Source organism: Varroa destructor, unplaced genomic scaffold, assembly GCF_002443255.2.
Source record: "Varroa destructor unplaced genomic scaffold, Vdes_3.0 BEIS01000003.1, whole genome shotgun sequence".
Lineage (NCBI taxonomy): Eukaryota > Metazoa > Arthropoda > Arachnida > Mesostigmata > Varroidae > Varroa > Varroa destructor.
Genome location: NW_019211456.1, coordinates 30573623 through 30594838, shown reverse-complemented (window position 1 = coordinate 30594838; position 21216 = coordinate 30573623). Strand labels below are relative to the sequence as shown.

The following is a 21216-nucleotide window of genomic DNA, read 5'->3' as shown; positions in this document are numbered from 1 at the left end:
ACGCTACTATTTAACAAAGGACATCACGAAAGTGAAGTAGACAATGCGTTGATTCGTTTGTGAATTAAGTTCTTTTGGCAGACCTTCTTCCATTCAGACGAACCCTCATAGTCAGGTAGAGAAACGGTTTATAATGTATCTCCTCAAATTTAAATGGCCATAAAGTACTCATCGTATATGAAGCTATTGATCCACCTTCTAGTGGCTTTTGGAATATTCTCCACAAAACCGCACTCATAATACATAGGGCAATAATCACACGAGCGGACAGAACTGCCACTGTATAGATTACAATGTGTTTCCCTCTAAAACAAGAACGCAGTGCCAACCTACGTGAAGCGCGTATATATGTATTCCGCGAGAGTGCCTCATAAGTGGCCTCAAGTGAGTGGCTCACGCACATCTCTATAAGACCTGCTCATATGATTGCCTCGAGACATCGTAATTTTGCTCAAGAAATCCCAGATGAGTCCAACAAGACGTTTGTTTGATGGAAAGGTGATTTCAAAAATTGGCCCGCATACGAACGTGGCTATGCTAGCTTAAAATTACGCCGTAAACAAATAACTTGCCAACTGTACGTTTCGCGGCCTCGAAGAAACCGGGGCCGTTGTCCAAGTTATTGTCACAATTGCTATGCCCTTCACGAGCCCTCCACCTGGCATCACACACATAAAAAAAAGCTTTATTACTCGTCGCTTGCCGTTCCCTTCGGACGCAAACGGTGTCGGACGCTGGGAATCTATGGAACACAAAGAAAATAAAAGCACGGCGTACTTACCTAGATATATGGAGCTGTTTCTGACTCTGACGTCATCCGGTGGTTCTGCTCTATGTCATCTTGTTTTTACGATGCGGTGTTAAGAGACATACAGAAAATGGAGGTGAATGTCTACAATGGTGATGTTGCGATAGGAAAGGCACTATGCCGTCTGCTACTGGAAAGGCTGGCCCATTACGCAGGAACAGAGTAGACCCATCTAGTCGATGGTCTATTATGCGGCTCAATACGAGCTGGGTTGCCGACTCGCATAGCATGCATATGTAAGCGTGTCAATTACTTAGCTCTATCGATAGACTCTGGCGGTTTGTACAGGCAGCTTAAGATGTCAGGTGACAATCTCGCAGATTAGTTGCGCACGCTAAATATGACCATAAATACGGCCATATTTATGTGAGAAGAAAAAGCTGTGTTTAGTCGAACCGTCAAGTATTATAAATTGGTACGGCGCGCTTGACCTGGTAATGCAGGTATGGTTCTAGAAAAAAAAGAGCTGCACATTCAGCGTTTATGTCGCAGATCGTATGGAGGCGTAACCTGTATTGGATCGCTCAGCCTAGAACGTGGCATAGTTCATTTTGCCTTTTCGATCCTTTTTCACAGACCTTGTCCTTTTGTTTTTGATTTGGACATGTGTTATAACTATCTATGATGGATGGTAACTTAGTTGTTTCGTGTGCGGTGCGAGGTTCTATGGAATTTCGACGAGCGTTTTCGATACTGTGTTGACATTTAGATAATTTTCCTATTACGAGAATGTCGATATTTTGAAAGAGGAATGGTAATCAGTACAGGTCGTCTATGGTAAATATCGTCGCTGGCAACAAGTCTGACTGAAACTCTTCCATCTTTGCCACCATTACGTTTATGGTATCAGAACGGTCGTAAGAGTTGCTTACCCTGGCGTACCATTTTAATAGCAATTTTTTTCTCAAATTCGCTTAGGCCATAGTCGCTGAGTCAGGACAAAAAGCTAATAGTGAATAGTAAATCATCAAACAGGGCACCACAGACTTTAGCAGCTGTACATTTGCTTAAAGATGAGAGTCCAGCTGCATCCACCTACTGATACAATTATATAATAGTATATAATAATATATATACATATAGTACTTTTATTAATATATTTCTATTATATATATTATTATTAGATAAAAATATAAATAGATAAAAAAAAATAGCCTATGAATGGGTCGTGGTTGTAATACATGGGCAAAATGAGAGAAGCATTTTTTGAGGTTCCTTCAATTTTCGCTCAAACGTTGTCACATCTGTTACTCAATTTTTTGGCCAAGCTGAACATGTATGGTATTTTTCTGATGCAGGTGATGTTCACAACCTTCCTCTTTGGAATAGATTAGCCTCCATCGCAGCTTTCAATTTTTCGTTAGCCACCTTCGCAGGAAATCTTCCACATCTTCTCAAGATTTCTTTTTCAGAGCTTTTCGACCTCGCAGCTCACGGTGTTTCTAGTAGTAAAACCTCCACCAAAGACTACTTTTTATCTGGTTTCATACAAGAAGACGATAGCCACCATGGCAATCTTATGAAGACGAACACTTTCCCAAATTCGATCATGCATACGTCTGCATATGGCTCTAATAGAGCAACATAAGGTGGTCATATCTTCAGTCGCCCATCTACATATCACCTCCTGCAAACGCCACCTACACAATCGTTCACGACCCTTTCATGCAACATTGCCTCGTTGGCTACGTGATCTGGCTGCGAGCTACATTTCAAGGGTCATAATGAAGTGCGCTTTCAGTTACATTCTGCTTGCTAACGACGGAGCAACCCATAAACATCAATTTCAAACAAAATCATCCCTTACTTCGGTAAAGGCGGCGGTTACTTACAGATTTCTGTCAGTATGTAAAATGAGTAGAGCGACCTTTTGGCCATCTACATATGAACAATATCGGTCGAAAAAAATCAATGCTGCAAGTTGGCTATCCCTATTAAGAATCACGTACTCATACTTGAATTTACCTGTACACTACTTTGGCTAGAAAAAAACAATAAGGTGTGAAGCTTGTTTATAGTATAGCATGAAGAGAGGCCGATCCGCGGCAACTAGATCAGCTCACGCTTTTTTCGAGCGTACACAACTGACCTTCTGCGACTTGCTGCAGATCTTCTGAGCTTTTTGGCCTTCAGTTTATATACACCTTCTTGGAAATGTATCAACAAAAAATCGAATACGTTTTTCTTCTGTTTATGTTCGAACTTTTTTCGCCATGACGATGTGCTACCTCTATACTAATCATGTTCGCCCATGAAGCCCCATATACACAGAGCAACAGCGCAATTTCTCAATGCCAGAGATATTATATTGAACCATTTAAAAAAGCTTGCGTCATACGAGTCTCATTAAGTTTATAAAGGTAATTTAAGAGATTTGCCAAATGTTTTAAAGATAGTACCCCGAGACAACGAGCGGCATAATATCCATCACAATATTCTCTGTATCTGGAGTACCGGCATGTGCTGCCCACTAGGCTAATGGAAACCCGGCTTCTTGTACACTTTGTGATGGAACCGATGCGCGGCACAGCGAGTCACAACAGCCGGTTCGCCTATTTTCATTTTTTGCTCCCCGTCGCACCCGCAGCAAAAAAATCCCTATCGGTCTCCGCAAATTTTTACTCTTTGTTTTTAAGGCTGGTCTTGAAGCCCTTTGCCGTTCGGAACTCAAAGCAGCGTAACAGGTCCTCGGACAGGGTGGGGAATCGGTTAAAATACGCGTGAGGCAATTTGTTTGTGTAGTCTAGCGCTCTTTTGAGGAAAAAAGCTTTAACGCGATTTAATTGTTCGAGGTTCCCCAGTGAAGAATCCTCCCAAATGATGTGTACCCTATGCGACCAGATCTGCTTCGAGCCCAGAAAAGCTGAGGACGGTTCTAAGGGACACCGGTGGGACGCTCTGATTACACATGCGGTTAACACTGCTTTCGCGCATTGTTTGGTGACATGCACAGTAAAACTTCGGCGGTCCACGGAGAAGATTAACACCAACTGCGGACACCGGTTAACATAAACAGGAGACAATCCTGCTTTTTCTTCTGAACTTTAATTCCTGCATTTTGACAAGGTCGACCCAGTACCAAGTCTGTGACTACCGCGCGGTGCCGGGCTAGAGTTTGGTGCACTTGGAAGCCGTTCGACTTATGTATCGCTATGCCATCTGCATACAAGATGCCTTCGACTGATTTCCTCGGCCCTCTTATCTGACCAATAAGCCTCTTAGCTAGATGGGGAATAAAAGTCCATTCAAATTATCCCCCTAAAACAACCCAGTTGCCTGTGTGAGAAGCGTGGGCTCGACTACCCAGTCGTCGATAATTATGGCGTTCTCGTAAAGGATTGCAGTAAAATGTGTTCATTGATTTAGGTATCATTTCGAATTATCATACCAAGTAGGTTTCACCAGAACACAAGTAGCAAGCAGACATGCGCGCTCATTGTGAGTAAAAATCAATGTACGACGAAACTGAAGAACACTCTAAAGCAACGCCCGAATTATGCCAACAACCAGATCCGAATGGCCCTGAATTTCTGGTGCCATTCGTGGTAGACGAATATAGGCTAGTATAGGAGCGTCTAAGAACCGTCTTCGTTTCAGCATCCCGTAGACGTAATCATTCTTACTCTGCTACCGTATTTTTGCAGAGTGGGTCATAATTAAGAGCTTGCTTATTCATCAGCCTTTTATCCTAACTAAAAGGTACCAACGCCCTAACAGGGGCCAAGCAGCAAAGAAGGACAAAGACTAAAGACGCATGAGCGGATGTAGAACAGATAGTAATTCATATAAGTAAACTAGTTGCGAAGCAGGAGCATTGAAAAGGGCCACAAGATAACGTTTAACGTGTCAAAATCAAGAGAAAGCACTGAAAAAGGACTACGAGATAGCGCTGTGACGCGTCAAGGCAGTTATGAGCGAGGCACAGGCTTACGTCGACGATGACACGGTAAGTAAAAGCGAACAGCGTCCTATGAATAGAAGGAACAAAAAAGTGTAATACTGATGCAACGCGAGAGATATCGTACCAGTTATCCTTATCGCGTCTTGCAGGTAACGGCAAGGCCAAAATGTTGCAGCAGGTATTCAGACTTGTCACGAAGTGTTCTTACCCAGCTGTATTTCAACTTCTGCGTAAAGCTGCCCGCGGACATTTCATGCGGAGTAAGCGATCGATTTTGCAATCAACAAATAACATCCGAATCTAGAGGATCTTACTTTTATCAGTTTCATGGTTTTCTATCCATATCAAGCGGACGTTTCTACGTAAAGGAACATACATTTGTGTAGATAAAGATAGATGTATTTACCTGTTGTACAACTGTACGATAGCAGTGAAAAAACTTAGAAGTATTTAATTGCGTTCGTCATGTAGAAGTACGCCACTTGTTTATATGAAACCACTACACAGAAAAAACGTCTGTTACTTTACTCAGTTCATCTTGACTTTGACGAGTCACTATTGTTTTGTTTTAGGTGAAATGTCGATAGACAACACATCAAAGCTTACAGACGCCAAATCATATATTAGGAACTTTTTTTAGGCAATGGCACTACGTCTGCAGACTTTTTATTCTCTAAGTCGAGCTGTCGTAACCTACCAGGTTACGAATCGATCGGTCAAGTCACCCCGGTCCCATAGTTTTAATTTCGGGAACGTTTCGCTTTCTTTTCGAAGATCGGAATACTACAGCATAGAAGGGTTCACTTTCGGTGAGCAATTGCAAAATTAACCTTTAAAATGAACGAGAAATTTTTTTTTTGTTGACCATTTCGCTTGGGTTGGAGTAACGAGTTTTTTTTTAAAGCAAAATATGCTCTTCAAAGTAGTAGAAGGCTCCTGAAAAGCGTTATGTATCCGTTAATGTTTTTTTTCTATTATGTCTGATTTTCACACCCCTGATTAAACTAGTAAGAACTTAAAAATTCGGTGAAGTTTCGGGAATCAATCGCATTGGTATGACTAAGCGTTTTTAAGGAAAATTGCCAGGGTTCATCTCAGCACCGATCGACAGTCTGCTCCAGAGTTCAGCTGGTCACTATTTTCAAAACGTATGAGACTCTTTACCGAAGTACTAGTTTGCCTTATCAATAACATTCATGGACGTCAAAGCTGTGGAAGTATCTGAGGTGAAGTTCCAAACTCCTACAATTATACATGTTACACCCTTTCAAGTAACAATCACACCTTCACTTATGGTCCCATCACAAACATCTGATAGGAGCAGACACTTATCATAATAACAGCTGTTTTCGCATCGAACGGGTCGTCCAGGCAGAAACGAAATGATAAGCTGAAAGTGTCGCCGTTGGAGAAAACGAAACCGCCGAGAACGGTCTAGTTCTAGTATCAATACATACGAGAGGGAAATATGGGTTCTAAATATACTGTGCTAGATTTTCGGAGCTGCCTCGAAGAAATTTCGTAAACTGATTGTAAATGAGAAGAGTGATACTGCACGGATGCTTGCATTGCCTTAGTTTGAATTGCAATTCCAAATTTCTGAATATAAAAGATGTATTTGTAACATTATGCAAATTCAACAGGACAGCCAGTACACAAAACGCTCGATTCGTAGCTTAAATGCAGTAGTGTGTAATAGCAATTGGTCTAAAGTAAATACCGCCGTCATAACATCATCATTGGGAGTATGGTTCTCAATAACGTCCAACTCATGAGCTTCTTGCATAATTGGCCTACGCGTACTAGCAGTGTGATCGTCATGCCTATGGCACCACATAATTTCGAAGGCGACGAAATCAATCGCCGTTGCTGGCCTGGGATTCGTAGAGGAACGAAAACAGGACGGCCGCAAGCCAATATGTAAGGCTACTATCTAGATGTTACCTCCCGGAAACAAACTTGACATGATAACACAGGCAAAAAAGGATCGTATCTCTTACTTATATTCTGGCTTGTGATTGCAAGGCTATTGGTCGTCCCTATTAATGGCATCAACACGTAAATATGCTTCGACATGATCCCTACGTAAACCGACTGTCTTAGTCCAATGCTACCAATGAACCTATCACCTAGTCTTTAATGCTACCGTATGTACTTGCAAAATAGCACACTAATATAATTTTTTTGTGCGTAAAATTTGATTGTTTAAGATCATAATGAAGCTTATGATAACAATGATTAGCACAATACTCTGTCACCCATTCAGTCACTCGATAGATTGCCAGTAATTATTGGTTTGAACGAACGACTCGTGAAACTTGGTGTCACTCTATCACTGATTGAGCAGAGCAATAGCAAGACCCAACGACGTTATTGAATGGCGTAGCTATCGCAGTTGACTGCCGACTGCTCAGCTCTTAGCCTGTTTCAGCAGTTGTAAGACAACTAAGGAATATGGCCATCAGCTCCCTCCTTCCTAAGGTTATTTTCCGACCTTTTTCCGTTTCCTGTAAAACGTTTGCAAAACCGGGACCTTACATTCTTCATATGCCATGACTACTACATAGGCTATGACCATATTAGATTTAAGTCACTGCTTTTTAAAGGACTCGTTATGCTGTGGTTGAAAACGCTGATGTGAAATCGTTTACTGAAGCATTGAAAAGTTGATTCCTCTTTTAAACTGACTTCAGACGCAGCTGTTATAAGAAACTAGTCTATATAACGTATGTTCCGCGCAAACTGTTTGATTTCGCAGTATCATATATAATAAACCAACAGCATCATGATTAACTAGAATAGTTTCTTTTAAAAATATGCTTTTTCGATAGTATACACGTGAAAATGCAGACTGAATATGGGAAGTTGTGCAATAACTTGCGCAAAAATGAGCTCGGTTTACTAATCTCGCTGATAGCTCTAACTATAAATCCCTACATCTTAGTTATTCGATTGAATTTTTTAGTTGACCTATTAAGATTCAACAAAAAAGGACAAGGTATACGGTCCTCCACGTTTGAAGTTCGATATCGCTGTTAGATATTCCATCATTCTTATGCCACATAACAGCCAGATGCGAAAATAACTCTGCCGCTACATCAGAATTAAGATCACTTACATTTCGGAACTTTTTCCTATACTATCGAGTGGCCGTGATAGCGCCAACAAAGATGTGTTATACATACAAACAGCAAAGAGGCTTAGAAGCATTTCGATTCGTTTCAGCTATTCGTTTATGGCCTTTTGGTGGCTCGCTGTTTTTTTTTTTTGCTTCTACGTTTCACGTGACTACCCGCCTGACTCCAGTACCTTCGATCCAACCATATCTCCGAAAGCCACGCTTACTGTCCTTCTACCTCTATTTCCGCCTTCGCCCCTGTTCAACGATTTATCTATCTGTCCGTTCCTTCATCGACATTTTTCTTTTGGCTTGAGAGGACAATTTTGGATTCTACAAGTCTAAATCGCCGCATCGGTAGATTCGCACATAAGTGACGTCCCACTTGCCGCAGCGGCCCCAAAACCGTCGCTCGGCACTACGTGTGCGTACTGATAGAACGTGAAATTGAATGCAGAAGGAAGTTAAGAGATGTGGAAGTGGATGAGCAGCTACATAAAGGAGACGCGTAGAAATCAGAAATTTCGTTGGAAAATTGGAAATAAGTCCGCCGCCGGCGAACTGTCTATCGCAAAATATAAGCCAGGCGGGCCTACTCCAGCAGCAACAATAGATACGAGTAGCATAACGGCACATTGATTCTTCTGGATGGATGAGCGCATAAGGTTGAAACTAAGGACGAAATCGAAAAAGCCAATGCAATAGTGAACATCGATGCCCGGCTCATGTTGAAAACTGACTCTGGCATAAAATCGAGACGGCCCGAATGAGGCAAGAATGCGAGACGGAATTTGCGAGCGGTCCATGATGTACGGGTCGGTGCTTCGTAATGCGCAAGATGTCCGTTGGCGTTTGGATCGTTTGGCCTTTCCGACTCTGTTCCTGGCGTCATTGTCCTCGTTGTTCTTGCCATCATTCTTGTCATCTCCTGTCAGACTAGATCAGAGTCGGCACAGCAAAGATCAGCAGCAGCAGGGATACCACCGCCGTTACCATATCCTACCGTTACTGACTGCGAGGAGCGACTGCGTCTGTGCGAGCTGCGAGAAAAAGGAATGGTCCATATACGCACATAGGCTCTTGAACCTGCTCGATCGGTAGGGGAGGAACGGACCTGACAAGGACGAAGACCACGAAAACGACAACGAAGAATTCCACGATGGCACTATTCGCCCACCGGGGGCGTCATCGATTTAGATGAAGAAAATTGGTTGTTCGGAGAGTTCTCTACGAAAGGGAAAGGTGGAATGCTATTCTGTTCTATGGCACAAGCAAGCAAACAGTAGAAACGACGAAGAGAAGCATGAATCGGAAAAAGGCAGAAACGACAACCATTTTTCGCCTTTCAGCAAAGGGTCAGCATTTCGGGGGCATATCATAGTCACAAAGTTAGATGACAAAAATTCTATGTACGAAATGGAGAGGGTAATAGGGGCAATTTCATAGTTCGTGTGTTCGTGCAGCTGAAAATGAAAAAAATTAATAGAAGGCCGTAAAGGATGAAAGAAATAATGGTGCTCGAAGGTGTCAAACTAATTTGCATTGTCGATACCAACCTGTTCTTCTGGGCAGCCATGATATATGGCGGTTCTGGAGTTATCATCTTTCTCTTTTTAAGTCAACCCACAAAAATGTATATGACAAGTAAATGTGTTTACTGCAAATGGATTTCTCTGTCAACAGCCTAACAGCATGTCGTATTCGATGGTACTGCTATATCTGGTTCATCCTTTAGACCGTGGTGATCCTTGATCGTGCAGAATCTACATGTGCCTATAACATCAAACAAGTATTTTTGAATACGCTAAATATCTGAAATGTATTTAGATTGTGCAAAGGTTTTAACATTGATCAAGGTAGAATAACGTAAAGGAGAAATGATCTGAGGATGTATAGGAAGCTAAAGACACAAAAGGCACACAGAAAAAAATCGAGACATCCATACAACCTGTTAGTTAAAAACGGAGAAAAGGAACGATATATATATATATATATATATATATGTGTGTGAATACACTCCCCGTCTTCGTCGCGTCCCGGCTTCCATTGCGCAGTTCTATATAGATATTGACCCTGATGCCTTATAAGATTAATTTCCTTGGCCTGTTTATATTTTTTTTAAATAGTTGTCACTCTTTGAATATGTACCAACAGAGTAAGGAAGGCAAATAGACACAGAAGGTTACTATCAAGAACACTCCTACTGGGCGTGTCTATTCTATGCCATTTGTTTCGATCGCGGCTTCTAATCTCGTTCAACTCAGGGTTTCTACGCCTCAGAATTTTTTAAAAAAATTTCTTCCTTAAATCTGAGGACAATAATAGCAGTTTTATGATAATGATCGTAAGAGAATAAATCTAAATGTTTCAAATGTTGGGCAAATAGGGCAAAGGTTCTAACAATCTACGGGTTTAAAGGGCAAAAAAAGTGCACGCTGTGCAAAAAGTCCAGAAAAAGGTATTCGCGGGGGCTTATTTACAATCCGTTAGTCTCCGCACAAAACTTTTAGGATTATCAAATATAGGACCCTTAATAGAGCTCTTCATCATCATTGCCATAATGAATCTGCGGTTTTGTTTTAGAAAGAAGTGGTTTCATTGTTGTAACAAAAATAACAGATAAAACCCGTGCGGCAAACAATTTACGGTGTTATAACAAGCACTCTGCATAAGTTATATGGTAGGCTGGTACAAACGAATCCGGTGGACTTTAAAATGGATTAACTTTTAAACTTTGCACCCTTAGCAGACGAACTTCGGCTGATCAATACTCCCGTCTTCTAGAAACTTACGAGTGTAAACTTACTTAAAAATACTCCGGGAGAATGAGTTGAGAAGGTAAAATGTTTTTTTAGGTTTGAAAACTAACGCCCAGTGGCCAAGTTTTTGTTTCTCGACAACCAGAGTGAAAACATTAGAAAAAGAGACCCTAAACAAGTGCATAGTACATGAATAGTCACGCCCGTCTCAAAAACAGAGATAGGAGTGTTGAAGATCAATAGGGAGATAAGCAGATATTGGGACCCGAAAGACACTTGTTACGAAAACAAAGCTTGGAGCCAAAGGGTTCTGTCGACCAAAATTGACACTTCAATGCACCGTGCTACAAAATTGTCATCCTAAGACTAAAAATGCGGAAAACTGCGGATGTAAAATGGATCTTCTGCGAATTGACTCTAAGCCATCTAGAAACGGGTCTAGTGTATTTAACGAACTTTAATGAACGAAATATTCTTCCAGTGCGTACGGTCTCCATAGATGATACATAGTTTGATTTATTTTTCCAGCCAGAGAGGGAGCAAACGAAAAAAATGACGTCGCCGTAGAAAGAAATTCAGTTCGGTAGCAGTGTCGAAAAAGTTCAAGGCTTAGTGTTGTTGGCTCGACCATCGAAAGCATGTAATCAGGTTAGGTGATGACATGGCTCAGTTACTTGATAGATCAGACAAAGAAATATCTTATATTAGCTTAACTCCCGTATTCTCTGATATAAATCCATGTAATTATCGTATATTTTAGACGCTGAAAAACGCAGGTAACAGACAAGAAAAGTCCACTATCAATTTATTTCGAAAAGTCATAGACAAGAGAAACGGGAACATGTATGGGAATAAAAATGGTAGGTATATGACTGTTTAAAAGTTGCTAGAGCACTGGAAGAAGTGTATAAAAAATAAAGGGGGGTACTGTCTATTAGAAAACGATCTTCAGCCGAATTAGTTCAAAAGTTCTTTTTTAAAATTTACCAACTCCGCTTCCAGCCGCCTTACATAAATACCCATGTTCATACCACTGTCGTAATACTAATTTAGATGATGAACACTCGTACCATTCTGGTACAATCAAAAGATACACCTAGCTTCGTTGCTCATCGCCCTTGTGATACCGCTGGTATATCCGAATCAGATAAACCGTGTCGATGAACAGAAGCCATGGTGGATATTATCCTAGGACGTGCGTGCCATCAAAAAATTTAGTGTCTTTTGTGTAAAGGTAAAACGTAATGGAGAAATATTCTTTTTGAGTAAAGTATTGTTATACGACAAATCACGCGAGACTAGCCCATCAATCGCCTGTCGATAATGTGTCTAGTAATAATAATTATTCATCAAAAACAAATCCAGAATGTCGAAATGCAATGAAGTGCAGTAACGACTAAGATATACTATATTAATTATATTTTTGAGAAGCCAATGACCTCGCTAAGACCGCAGTTTGTCTGAGAACTGTCACATAACGTCACCATATGATGATGTAATTTCACTCATACCATTAACTGCAACAGCGACGTAAAAACCAACATGTGGTAGTTCGCTACATGATGCACCACTTCCAGAACACGATTTATCTGAATGAATCGTACCATAAATCAAACGAAAGTCACACTTGTGTCCGATGCGGAAGCATCTGTAGGCACCTTATAGGCTTATGTCCAAGGATGCGTTCCTTAAATGGCGCGGTGCAGAAAAAGCAGCGCGGTTGGTCTATGCTATAGAGTTTATTTATTTTCTCAATTCTTGTTATCCCTATTCTGTTTTAACAATGCTTTCATATCGTCTATATATAAGGTACCCGACAAAGGTAAGAGCATATAAATGTATGTGGTCTAACGATAATGCACTCTAACGAAATGCATGTTTCGTACGAGCTGAAGCCACACAGCATCAATCTCCTAGCTAAGAGTCGCAGCGCGAAAAGAAAAAAACTCCATATATACGTTTAATACGTTCAGCCGAGTTAGAATCCAGATTTATGTTTTTAGAGCTTTGAAATTTACGTGGATTTATATAGTAAACTGTAGAAAACCAAGCTGATGAATCGTATTTTCTGTGATTAGCAAGGCCTTTTTCTAAAAAATGGGCTTTGGCCAAACTCCGAGCAGCAACGAGGTGCCCCATGGGTTTGCATTATACTAACCGAATCAACTGCTGCCTGCGCCGTGTTGAAGATGTGCAATACCGAGAATTAGGCGTTCTAATTACAGAAATGCTTATTATTTTAAAACTAGAGTAGACGCGGAAATCGTAGACATAATTAATGATATGGAATTCTTCAAGTATTATAATACGTAACGTTTTGAAAATTCGTCTGTCTAAAAGAACAATTCTCCGTGCACAAGTTTTCTGCTCTTCCTTCTGTATCTACATACAAGGACCAGCAAAAAACAATACATACCTGTCGTATCTAGATATCGGAATTAACAAATTATTCAATTGAGCCAAAAAAGACCAGCCCGAATTTGAAATTTTCGGTAAATTTGCTAAAGTTGATAGTGTCTAGAAAGCGGTTCAGAAACTTTTTGAGCACTCCGTGCACGTAAACTATTCACATGGATAGAACCGGGCATTTACAAAGCAGGACAACGACCTTTGCTGTTATAATGAATATTAATAAAAGTTTCACATTTGAAAAGATCAATCCGCCCAGAACCAGAAATTTTCAGACATAGACATCCAGTACTTTATGAATCTTGATCTTATTCCCAAATTAGACTGGTTTGTAGCCTTTTCTTTCGTTAATCTTTTTTCATAATTGACAGACAGATGCTCCAAAGTGAAAATGTCAACGGTAGTCATATTGACTACATTCAGCTAACATACAAAGTTGTAACTGACCATTCGGAACGTACATTCTGTGTGTGCCTTCTAAGTGTTTTTCAATAATTATGTGCGCATAATTATTTTAACAAATCTGTTCATGCACATTTTAGCGAACATGTTTCTCATCAGGAAAGTTCGAATACGTATAAGCTTGCACACCTTCGGTTTCCTTCGATAATGAGCTAAGCCGCCCTTTTCTTCTCTAACGCGTTATGATGTCTAAGCAGCAGCACCCACGGCCACTACGAGTATCCTTAAAAAACATGCCACTCCGCCGGAAATTTTAAGGTCCAGCGTAGGGCTTTATCTAAGCTGCTCATTGGTCTCTTTTCTCGAGACTTCGATCTTCACCAAGTTTTGCATTTACTTTATCCGTGCTCGTACGTGCATGCGTGCGTAGGGATGAACTTGTTAGCGGTGAGAAACAGCGACAAGAACGATGCCATGGGGTTTGTCACGTTAATGGCGAAAGTAGTGGCAACAGCGGGAAATATGCTAATTTTATCTATTGAGCACCGTGCTGAAGGTCGGAGATGGCAAACAACAATGACCATAGTCGATTTTGCATTAATTATTATTTCGTGTATTTGACAACAAGGTATGTAGACCGATCGAGAAAAACAAATGATGGCCCTGGTTCTCTACGAATTCACTGTGCATGCTTTGTCCAACGATACGAAGCTGCTATTCCTTACGAGATCTCATGTCCCCTAGCTCCAAGTTCGTTGGCGCTCCCATTACGATTTGGTAATACACTGATGATCTGGCCAGATGGAAACGTGGTTGCACCTAGAGGAAAATTAGGGATTCTTACGTGCCTTAATGTGATTGTAACAACGAGCGTAAAGTGTCAAACGTCAGGCGGGAATAACGGAAGTGATAGACTTAGCCATGTCATCTTGTCCAAAGTTGAGTAAAATAATTAAGACGATTCTGTTCAGATATACCATGTTCTTACTAATACCTCTTTATGCTGAACTGCTATTATATACTCTATATTTACGGAGAATAAGAGTTCGCACAAAATTCATATATGTGTGATGTCAACTGACCGGTATTTTATCATTGCTTTTTTTCTTGAATTGAAATTTTCAAACATTTACCATCTTTCTGATACTAGATACTAGATGGGTAAAACAAATGAACAATAAACAAAAAAAAAAAACAGAAGCTTCATTCATCTAATTTCATTAGCAGAGTCATCCTACACGCGCAGTTACATTGTGATCTGTCCTATTCAAAAGCTATTAGTAGCAGCATCGACAAAAATGGCTATCCGTAATACGTTGGAAGCCTTTTGTTACTTGTTCATAGCCATTTCCATATCTAGATTCCATATTAGATTTTATTAAGTTTGTTACTAGATCATTGTCAAAGTGTTACTCTAAGTATAAATAAAACATTGATCGGGCCTACCCATATCAGGCAATTTTCTACGATTGTTATTGTGCTACATGCAGATATGTTACTGTTTTTAGTCTACTCTGTGCATGTAATACGCAAATTCGACTATACAAATATCTTCACGTAAGACGAGTACAATTAGGAGTTATCTACGAGGGCAAACTTAGCTGCCGTCAACCTATATAACCGCACTCACTTTTAAAGTACACACATACACTCTGTGCTACATATCTGCTCAGTTGTACGAGTCAAGGTGAAAGACAGCGCGGTACTGCTACTACTACCTATGTTTCTGTATCTCAGCAGCCGCTTCCCATCGGATCAGTCACTAAACGATCGAATACTACCGCACCAAACACCATGAGGCATCCCCGAGTTCTGGTGCGGAATGTAGCCTTAGCACAGAACTTAGTTTCTGGTGACCGCCAATGGTTACACAAATATAAAGGCCATTTGTCATGCCAGCTGGCCAGCACCGTTAGCAGCAAACATCGCCTTGCACTATAGAGCAGTTACAATTGCCAGTCATACAATGGATATAGATGTGTGTATACTTGCCGTCGTCGTCGTCGTCGTCGCGTGTCGACTGCCATTTACGCAGTTAATGTTGTCACTCTTTCTGTTTCTGTCGCTGCATTCATTTTAATACCACTCTCCTCATGGCCTATCGGCTGAAAACGTCCTTCAGCGACCGTCTGGGCACGATCGGTGGCCGTGAGTCGAAACTGACGGCCTTCAGCTGGCCCGCGCACCGGTCTTCGGTACACGCCAGCGTACGTTGTTCGAGGCTAACCCACTGTATACACCATTGACCGCGTTTTGTGTACATACAGACTGGCACAGTTCACTCGCAATGGCAAGCGCGCCTTTATATAAGCATGACAACTGGGGAATAAAAGTTTCTTATATATATATATATATAGACGTAATGGTACTAGTACTGTTATTAAGGGTAGCGATCACTGGTTAGTCGCTAGAGCGCTTCGCCGCTGTACATTACTGCGACTACAGTGGCGTAATAGTGTTGGTGTCGCGTGGCGTTCAAGGGGCGACGGCCGACGACAGATGATCACTGAGGGGTCGTTGAGTATGCGTCAAGCCAGCGTAGCTGCTAAGGGTCAAAGCTAACGCACGGTCGGTTGCTTGGTGTGTTTTGTTGTCATATCAAATCGCTAGCTGGGATAGGACATCTCTACTGATGCTGTCGCCACGAATTTCACTATTGCTCTAGCGAAGCAAACGGCAGCCAGCTATGAGAAAAATGGCGCCAGACGCAATATGTCAAACCCTCACGGAGCCAGGCAGTCTCATATATATACACATGTACAAACACGCACACGAATAGATCAGACGACATACTGTTTAGTGCCCGATGTTCTGTGTAGTGTTCTTTTATTAGAGATATCGTGTGCAGCGGGTGTTGTCTTGATCAGCAGCAACGAGCGATGCCGGGCGAACGTTAACGTAGGAGAACCGCGTCAGCGACAGACGGGATCATCGTCAATAACATAGCATCAGAAGCATACTTACATTACTTGTTGGGATTGAATGATGACTACTATCATTCATGCTAACTGAGGCCGTGGACAGCGGCGGCGGCGGCGGCGGTGCTGGTAACGCTTGAAACAGATATAATTGAGTCAACGGTCACAGTGAGCACGATCAACATCACTGCCATAAGTCTACTACAGCCATTGTTGAAACGGTTTCAAATATTGCCTAGACAGTATTTCAGAAGCGAACGAAATTGTTCATAGTGCAATTTCTGCATTGAGCCTAATACGCGAAGGCCAACGGTTTCATTGAATATGAGAGATATATCTATGAGTAGATGCAAGGCTATGCTGGCCTGTGAAACGCACCAACCCATTATCAATGGACACTAGCGAAATTACTTGGGTACAGTACCCAATACAATTCGTGCTAGGCCTACTTGGCCATACTTACTACCATGAGTGTGACGCTTAACGCAAGCGAACTCACTTGCGTTTTTAGCCTGTTGATGACGCTTGATGAGCTCATTTTGGAGAAAAATACACATAAGGAATGAGATGGCTGAAGGGTCAAATATTACCTGTGTGGGTCGGAAACGTCTAAAGTCGCCTGCTAATTGTAAGCTCATTAAGATATTTAATCGCTGACAAAAAATCGATTGAAGGTTGATTACTTTATTTGCAGTATGCGGGGCAGTAGAAACACGCGTGAACGTGTATTAGCCCCACTGAATGCCCTTCTTAACTGCTTAATTTCTCAGCGAACAGTTTACAATAGAGACAATCCAACCGTAAAAACATCTAAATGTCATCAGGTGTATGCCGATGGAACTTGATGATTTCAATAAAAATCAAGAAACAGACAGCCTTGAAACAATTTACCCAGTGCGGAAAGATCATAAAACGAATTCAAGTAAAGCTCTATCTCCAGTTCATTCAGCCAATCCAATTTTTATTCGATCTGCGCCCCTCTGCCGCTACCCTCCCTCCAAGATTTTTCTCGTTGATGCCTCAGTCCATATCACTACTTGACGTCGGGAAACGGCTATGTTTTATCTGCCGCGATGCGTTGATCATCCAACGAAAAGCCACTTGAGATTCTGAGTTCCCGGCGTAACGGCTATAGCTTTCTGCCGTCTGCTCTATTGAGATCTATGCCACTACGGCTGTGGTCCCTCACAGAATGTTTGCACATTTGTACGCGTGTTGAAACCGTGTGAGCTGATCTAAGCTAAACTGAGCGACGTTTTTACTTTCGTCATCGTCTTCTTGCTCTTCCTCCTCTGAGGCCCAAACCCACGGGGCCCGAACCCGGGGCCCCATCGGTAGTGGGGCCCCCAGAGGCCGGATCTGGGTGACGACCCAGTTAAGTTTGGTTATCTGGGTCGACCGCAGGGGCCCCTAACGGGCCTCAGCCGGCTTAGGTGGCACTGAGTTGAGCCGGGGGCCCGCAACGATGCTGCTGTTCATAGACAGCAACAGACAGTTGAACAGGCACGCAGGCCTGCTTACTACAGCCAAACGACGATAACAACAGCAGCACTGCCGGCTTTAAGGCGCCTTTTTGGATGAAGAGCAAACAGCAGGCCCCCTCTACCAGCGCTCATCTTCAAGCTTGACTGGCCACGACACGGATTGCTCAGCAGGGAAGCCACAATCGAAAAAAAAAGCGCCAGCAGCGTTTGTGGCACCGTCGCCTTTACGGTGCGGTCCTTTCTTACTCCGCCGCGGTGCACTGTGCCTGTTACAATATTCGGCGCGTGCGCGACAGGTTGTGGTTCGCGTCACCATATCTGAAACACTGATGCACTACAGTCAGACGGGACATTTTGGGAAGATAGACGACGGTTTTGCAAAGGGTGGCGAGAAAAAAGTGCGCCTAAGTAAGCAGACGAGCCGAACAACTCCAAAAACAAAGCACGGCTTTAAAAACAACTAAGCGATCAACCCGCTCAACTACTGGCTCAGACGTTTTACGTAAATCTGAACTGTTTTAGAGGGGGTGCATTTTAAGGATTGTTGAACACGTGTGAGACTATATAGATCCATTGGAATTGAAATGCGGGTAAAGCAAGTTCGAATCATGTAATATAATAATTGTACAGGCCATGGATTTTTGTTTCTTCGCTTCTCAAAGACCTAACGAATAAACCTTTCATTAATTAACCGCTATCATAACAATTAAACATTGCAATAGCTATAAAAGTGATAAGTTAGAGGAGTTAATTTCACAGGAAAATTTGCGTCCTTGTTACGAAACTCAGAGTATAAGGCAAGAGATCACCTATTGAACGAATATTTGTCTACTGAAAGCTACTGAACCCTTACAAAAGTACCATGTTTCCAAAAAATAACACGCTATTATCGGTAGCGTGCTACCCCTTTTATATCAAACCCCAATAAATCCTCTTACGTTATAGAGAAACCTTCCTTAATTTGCACATTAGAAATATGTGAAGTATGCTTTTTTATCTTCTTTTCAACTAAAACTACGTGACAACGCATCACTACTGTTGAGACCTCCATCACTTCCTGCACCCCCTTTAAAGCAGCCGCTCGCTTTCGTATCCGACAGAGCCATCCGAAACTTGCTGCACGGTCATTGTGTACAGATTTTCTGGAGCTTAGCAGACATCCCCTAGCGACGTCCTTGCAAGGTCATCCGTCGAGAGGCGCCTCAGCATAGCGCCACCTTGTCATCGGTGACGCTCCAGTTACGTTTTGCCGCAACCCAGATCTGGTGCCCAAAAGCTGGGTCACCACCGCAAGTCGCGTGCGAGAGGCACCAGCGCTGGCATCGCACCAAGAAGATCCGGGTTGCAAAAGGCGCTCCACAAGCGGACGCAACCAACAAGAAGCGAAGTCGTCGCTCCTGCTGCGTTGCAATATTCTTGATACACGGATGGCGAGCAGATTTTCTTACGGTGATGCGCTAGTGTCAGGGCGCCAGCAGTTTGCTCCGAAACCAGTAGTTTCGGGCTTCGAATGCGCGGTCAGAAGCGCACTGGTCGACTCACTGTAGATAGAAGTCTTCCTTTCGCAGATTGGATTTTGCTTCATCGTCCAGCCTTGACTTCGGACCCTAAGCGGTTGTTGTTGTTGAGATCATTATTTTCACGGAAAACTGGCTGCTTGCTCATCTGTTGATTACGGCGCTTCGTAATACTATATGTGCGTTACATGTCTACACGTTATGACTCAGTCCTAGTAATTAATCCTAGTTGTGTAATTTTGTTAGTGATAACATGAAGGCGTTATTGAAGCAACAAACATTGAAATGCAACCTTGCCGCGGTATGTGCATAGTCATGCTACAGTAGCATGACATCTACATTCGAATTCATTACGTTAGTTAACAATAACAAAGTGCGTGATTACATGAGTTTGCCCCTTTGTGTTCTTTGGCACCTAATTTCACCTTTTTTTTTTTTTAACTTCTGCTAAGTCTTTCCACCCTAAAGTAGACACAAGGGTTATGTCTTAGAACTTGAAAGGCGGACATGGCCAAAAGAATACAGGACTTATGTAGTCGGGCATCATATTGAGAGCATGTCGTAGAAGGTTCGGAGTGACAAAGAAACAAAAGTGGGAGACAAACGAGCATCACGTCAGCTGAACGATGCCAGCGCAGCGGCCAAGTTTGCCAGACCGTGTCAACTCCACCAAAATGCTAGCGCCATGAAATCTGACGAAACAATAAGTCAAGGCCGAGGAAGGCCACGGTCGCCGAGGCAGTTCCTGTCGGCACCTCTGCTCCTCTGTACTTTCCTTGAAGCAACTTTTCGTATCATTCGATTCGCTTCAGAGGAGCGTGCAGGTCAGGGGCTGGGTGCTTTCAAACCTTCCACTATTTTCTCATTATTTTTTAGCATACGGAATCACATTTACAAGTGAATGCACTTTTCGCGTTAATCATCGTTTACTGCCTGAGCCGCCACTCTGGCTGTTTGTAGGTGCCTATTGCTGGCCCTTACCAAATCCAGCCAACCAGTGTACCGATAATAGAATACGGTGCCAGAAGATGATCTAACCTGTAATACCATACGACGCAAAAATGGCGATATTTGCGTTTATTACTGCAGTATGGATGAAAACTATGCTATAGAGGAGTTGGTAGTGACAATTTTTTTCCGTTATTCTTACGGACGTTTAATGCTGTGTGCACTTAAGATTCTGGTTAGATGTGTGTATGGAGCCGCAATTTCTATGATGCCTTTGTTCGAAGCGGCGCGTTATCTACATTCTGTTGTTGTCGCCACTGGCGTTGCCGGTTGTTGATTCGGTGTACTGATATATGCTATTTGCATAAAAGCCATTTGGCAGAGGTCACTGGTCCGTATCGAAAAATCATCTTACATTCTTCCGCGCGTCACTGAGTGTTTTTGGAAAGATCATAGAGCGGCACTTGTCGTTTCCAGGTTAGAATTGTACGGAACCAGCCGCCTGATGGAATACCTGATGGCGATATCGAACGTAATTCTCGAAACACAGATGGTTAGGATCGTACAATCGGCGAATTAAGGCTATAGTGGCCCTTAGGTCTTCGTAGTTGCCTCACGGGCGAAATAGTTGTAGTAAAGGTTCCGTGTGAAGGACAGCATCGCAGTTAAGATCACTAACTGTTTCGAACTTTACATTTAGCACCGCTGGCCATTTTATCAGATGACTCCTAGCACCAAAGGAAGTGTATCTACGTCCGGATTCGAACCTAGACCATCACGTATCCCTGACATTAGCATGCAGATACATTATTGCTAAAGTTATTACGGAAAGAAGCTACCCGACATGGCTGCATAACAATATGCCTTCTATTCTATTGGTATTTTACGCTATAACCGTTATCAGAAGCAGGAAGTGAACTATTTAAACTAGCCGGAACTATTGCTATATATA

The 21216-nt window shown here is 42.3% G+C and overlaps 1 protein-coding gene across 1 annotated transcript in view; it reads left to right on the top strand.

The window, feature by feature from the left end:
- The window catches only part of LOC111248273 (uncharacterized), a 147116-nt gene that overhangs the window by 111084 nt on the left and 14816 nt on the right, over positions 1-21216 (top strand). The gene's annotated exons all lie outside the window — the stretch shown is intronic.